Source organism: Cajanus cajan, chromosome 6 (genome assembly GCF_000230855.2).
Source record: "Cajanus cajan strain Asha chromosome 6, NIPB_CcT2T_4, whole genome shotgun sequence".
Lineage (NCBI taxonomy): Eukaryota > Viridiplantae > Streptophyta > Magnoliopsida > Fabales > Fabaceae > Cajanus > Cajanus cajan.
The window spans coordinates 35,462,452-35,468,451 of record NC_138522.1 but is presented as its reverse complement, the minus strand read 5'-3'; positions in this window follow the sequence as shown (position 1 = coordinate 35,468,451).

Sequence of the window (6,000 nt, the reverse complement as noted above, 5' to 3'; positions counted from 1 at the left end):
AGGTACCCCCACAACGCCTTAAATCGGTATCCTATGATGAAACTAACACAATAAGAATTAATAGTTTAAATATTAGATCCCTTTTTATTGATGATTATTTACATGCATAAAACTTAAATTACACAATTTACCCTAAGACGTATACATGATTATTTATTGGCACATAAGAATTATAAATAAAATAGTAAATAAAGAAATAAATAATAAATAAAATAATAAATAAAATAATAAACAAAATAATAAATAAAATAATAAATAAAATAAATAAAACCAATAAAAATAGAGAAGAATTTAGAACCTCTAAAGCAAGCCTTTTATAAGGGAATCTTCCCAAATGTGTGCGGGACACGTTTTGACAGTCCTTCATTCTACAAAATTCTCACTATCACTAAGAGATTTCTAGAGAAGGGGGGAAGCTATGCAACTTTATCTATCCTCAATCTCTTGGCCAGAGGGTTTCTTATATAGTCAGCTAGGAGACAGAAGCATAAGAAAATTATCCGATGTGGGATAAAATTTTATAAAAATAACGCTGTCTGGTACAAGATTCATATTTTCTAGCTGCAATGCGAGACCTCTAGAGAAATCATTAGCCATTAGATCATGCTAAAAAATTTATGATATCTTCTTAATATATTGATCTTTAACTTCAATGGTCGGATCATCAAAATTAGGTCTTTAGAGAGAGATATTATCATAACAAAAATATTGCCCAACGCAAAATTTTCTGAAAAGAGGAACGGGCCGTTCCGGTTTCAGAACGGGCCATTCCAACATTCGGAATGACCCGTTCCAATTTGGCAACGACCGTTCCGTGCCTCAGATCAGGTTTTTCATATATAGTTTTTTGGGCCTTTCAGAGCCATCTTGGCTTATTTAGGTGCTCTATTGGGTCCTTAGGTGTCGTACATGCTACTTTTTTCCAATTGTAGTGCGAGAATTCTAGAGAACTCGTTAACCGTTGGATCATGCTGAAATTTTGATGATAACTTTTCAATACATTAATATTTAATTTCAACGGTCGGATCATAAAATTTAGTTCTGTAATGAGAGATATTATCATAACAAAACTTCTACCCAACGCGTTGGGCCCCTCAAGGGTTGTTTGTCTCGCTCTAGTAGACCTTTGTTCTTGGTTTGGGTACCCCCGACGAAATTGGGCATCTACATGGACATGCGGTTGAGATACATGTCTTAATTAAGATGCATAAAGGCTAGAGGTGAATTATGTTATTTTAAAGTTGGTTTTTCCCTCTAGGGTTAATGTGGATTGATATGGAGGTAGTCGAACCATATCCTAGTTGAACAATTAACCAAGTAAAGTACGAAGTTAGGGACTTGGTCTCTAACTTAGTATTGGAGGGGTTGTGATATTTGGAGGGTAGTTAATGAGCTAATCTCATAGGTGGCTTAGTGTTACAAGATAATGTTGTGATAGACCCATACTCAAAATGTTCTACCTTGACACAATATACTTCCTAGTTTAAGTGGCAAAACTTTGTTGAGATTGTTGAGTTAATTACTAAGTTAATTATGAAGCCACTCTTGAATATCTTTATGAAGACTGGAAAAGAAGTTTTAGTTTTGATGATGTTAGTTTCAGTAAGTTTGCTTCATTCATTTTTGTATTTCATGACCTATGTTGAAAAGGATATTATATTGGTTCTTATTAGACTTAGGCTTGAATGTGTTTTCTTATTATGATGAATTAATTTCAAAATTACATCTTGTTTTAGAAAGCATAAAACTTGAATGTTTCTCATTTCATGTGAAAACATAATGTAAGAGATTACAAAGTGTTTTGACATAAAATGGAACTTGGTTCATTCAAAAGAATTCAAGGTTAAGTCATGTAATAGATTACCATGTGAGGTAATAGATTATTGAAACTTAATTTTGAAGTGAAATTCAAAGTCCTCTCTGTGATAATCGATTACCTATTGATATAGTTGATTACCATGGTGACTTTTGAGTGAAAACAAGTGAAACAAGTTGAAAAAATATTGAGATTATCGATTACCAACATTAGTAATCAATTACCTCTGCTGAAAATCGAGTTTTATGGTTCCTAGAACACTTGTTAATGGATTACCAGGATCAGTAATCGATTACCACAATTCTTGTTTCAACTAATTTTAGTTTTATTAAAAACTGGTAATAAATTACTTGATATTGGTAATAAATTACTGCCGTTACGAGTTTTTAATGATGAAATCTTATTTGCTCTATAAATATAACTCTTTTCAAAAACTTAAAAAAAAGGATGACATATTTGATTAGAGTGATCAAAGAAAGGAAAAAGAAAAACATTTTCAAGATTCAAAAATTATTTTTGAGTGAAGATCAAAACAATTTTTTAGAACAATTTTTCAAGAGCAAGTCTGAAAAACAAGAAAGAGTTCTTCTTGAAAGAAATTCAAGAACTTCAAGATTTTTATGCTAGTCTTTGTGAAAGATCACTCTACACATAAGGAGTATCAATTATGATCTTTATACTTTGTTTTGTATGGATGGGTATATGACTCTTTGAGATAAGGGTATCTGAAGAAAGAGTTTAAGAGAAATCTTGGGATAGGTTTTCTCATTGTGTGTCACCATGTTATATTTCCCCCAAAGATCACAATGTATCAATGCAAATTTGCTTTATTATTGCTTAAATAAAAGGGTTGCCTACATTTCTTAGAGCCATGGCATACATCACAACACTCTAATTTATTATTGTCAAAACTAAAATTAAAAAAAAAATACAACTTAGACAAGGTTTGATTTGAGGGGTTCCCCATTCTCGCATGCTAGAGTATTGTTTCACTTCCAACAGTAGCTACCAAAGATGATCCTTGAATCACAGTCTTGAGAATGTAGACCCCATCACATAAGTCACTCGAGCCAATCATTCTCCTCGCAGGTCAATCTTGTATCACAATTATGAGCAAAGTAAGTCACGAGATAGTTTAAATCATGGGTTAATCTATGAACGAAGATTAAATTGCAACTAAATTCTGGTATATGAAGGACATTGTGTAACTTTATATTACTACTCAATCTAATGGTCCCTATTTTGTCTACCATCATTGTGTTCCATGTAGGCACAATGATGCGTAGGGAAGTGCTTAGGGAATGCACATCAAACAATGCATATAATGGCGTTATGTGATGGGAGGCCCCACTATCTAAAACCCAACTTTCTTTACCAACCATATAGTCAACACCCATGATTCATGACACAAACAATGCATGGCTTACAAAATTTCTTTTTGATGTCATCATTCTTCCTTCTTCACTTTCAAGCCATGCTAATTTTAGCTACTTCAATCTTTGCATCTCTTTTAGTTGAATGTCGACTCGGTCTCCTTATGTTTCAATATGCTAGGTATTTAATTAGCTCATAGCACTTTTCCTTTTCAAGGCCTATCTTCTTGCAATGCTTACATTGGGTTGCAAGCTATCACAACTTTTGCCTTTGTTAGCATAAAATGCAGCTCTTGACTCTATTCTTAGTTCTCTTCCTTTCTCTAATACTAATTATGCTTCCTCTCCCAGCACATGATTGAAAACTCGACGAAGTGGAGGTAGAGAATCAGTGTTAAGTATGGTTCCCTTAACATGACTGAAGAGTTCATTTTCAAGGCATCCAAGGAATAGATGTACCTATTAGTCTTGTTCCTTTTGTGCTAACTCCCTTGATGCACCACAATTATACTGCACCACAATTATACTGCAATAGTGGTTGCAATTCACTCAATTCATCTAGTAGGCTCTTAAAACTTGTATAGAAATATGTCACACTCATGTGGGAATCATGTTGCAACATGCCAAGAGTACGCCAAAGTTGGTGCATGCAAGCTGCGTTGGTTTGAGCAAATCGTTCCTCTAAATCGAGCCAAATGTCTTTGGCTGTGGTGGAATGAGATATGCTATCATGTAGGTAAAATCGGTGCAAATGATAATCCATGCAGTCACCATGGAATCCACCTTCTCTCATATGTGAAATTTTGGAGAGCTCACTGCTAGTTTCTTAATGCTTCCATTGGTAAATCCTAATTTTTGTTTTCACATGAAGGGTAGTTTTCATTAACGTAGCCCAATTGTAATAATTTTCTCTTGTAAGCACCAATACAACTAATGGTGTTCCTAGATTATCAGATGACCTAGGGTAATATGGCAAGGAGGGTGTGATTTGTGTTAAGGCATAACTGGAGGTATTTTTCTTCTCAAGATTGTTATCAACTTGCTATGATGCCATAATAAATAAATAAAAAATAGAACAACAAATGAATATTCTATTGTTAGATCAAGAATTGTAATCCATAATTGATCAAGGGACTTTACATATTCTTTTATAATACAAACTATAACATAAAAAATAATTGAGAATAAGATAAAGATAATCAACATTCCTAAAAGATAAGGATATACATATTTAAATTTGTGAAGATAACAAACTTTTATTATCCAACAAAATGATCTCCAATAAGATTCTTATCTCATATTAGCAATACACTATATTTATTAAGGCTTCTCATTATGTCACATGCATGTTGTATGCACACAACTAGAGCATAACTTTGCCACCATATCACTCCATACCTATCCACAATGGTATCACCTATGAGCTAGCATCATCTAAGAGCATGGTTCTTACTATAGATCGTTCCATATTTAGTTAGAAGTTGACATCAAATTGCATATACTTTTCTCATTACCAAGTGTGTTTCTCTTTTACTAAATATTATGTTTGGATGGTTGTATCTTTTTCTTGGTTGTTTATAGGTTACATTGTGGAGTGACTATCTTTCTTCTATGAAACTATGAATGCATTTTCATAGCACTTTGGTTAATAACTTGTATGTGCATTTTTTCAATACATCTAATTATATACTCTATGTTGGTGGAATGTTGGGTTTTAAAGGGGCAACATGATGTAAAAATGAAAAATAGATGTGTGATAACATGAGAATAAACAAGATATAAAGGAAGATTCAATATAAATTTGATTAATGTGATTTAGATATGTGCTAAGAAAACTATTAAAAGCACTAACAAGAAGAGTAAATTACATCATTTACACGTTAAGAGATCTCATGGTCAATAATACATACTTAAGAATTCAAATTTTAATTGAGTTTAATGAAATTGTGTGATTGATGTATCAATAATTCAATTAAGGAAATAAGACTTTTGTGATTATAATATTTTTTAATTTGTCCCACCACAAGTATCCTTTAGTCTACTAAATCATAGACTAATCCACTCACAAAACTACGATTGTTGTCAACTCAATAAATTTTCACACATGATAGAAATTGAACATAAGATCGTTTGTTAAATAAGTCATCTTTGCATTGTGTGATTACATAATGCCTAATCACTATAGTAGAGATCAAATACGAGATTTTTTTATTTATTAAATCGTTCCACAATGTATGAGCATACATTATTTATCACTTAGACAATCCATCATATTTATTGTTATAGTACATATTTCTCCAATTCAATGTTTGGTTGGATATTTAAAATTAAATAAAATAATATATTCTTTATGTGTTCTATTTTATGGTATTTACCATTTTTTTAAATATGAAAATGTTAATATAATAATATTTTTATATAAAAATAACATTATAACCTGAAAAATACAAGTATTATATGCTTGTTACACAATAAAATGTTAGCAAATACAATATTAATGAAGAAATTAAAATAAAAACATCTATAAAAATATATTATTGACGTGCATTAATCGTGGTTTTTATACATTTTACTGCAATTTTTAATAAAAAAAATATCTATTAATTTATTGATCAGTATGTTAAGACACTAAAAATTATTAGAACATTGATAAGAAGAAAAAAAGATAAAAAAAAATATTTTGAAGAACAATACGTGTACAGTTGATTCCATCGACACCACCGTCATTATGCAAGCTGTTCTTCCTACCTTCCAGCTACTAAGGAAAATTCTTAAAATAAAGTTTTTCTTTTAAGGATTAAAATGAATTTC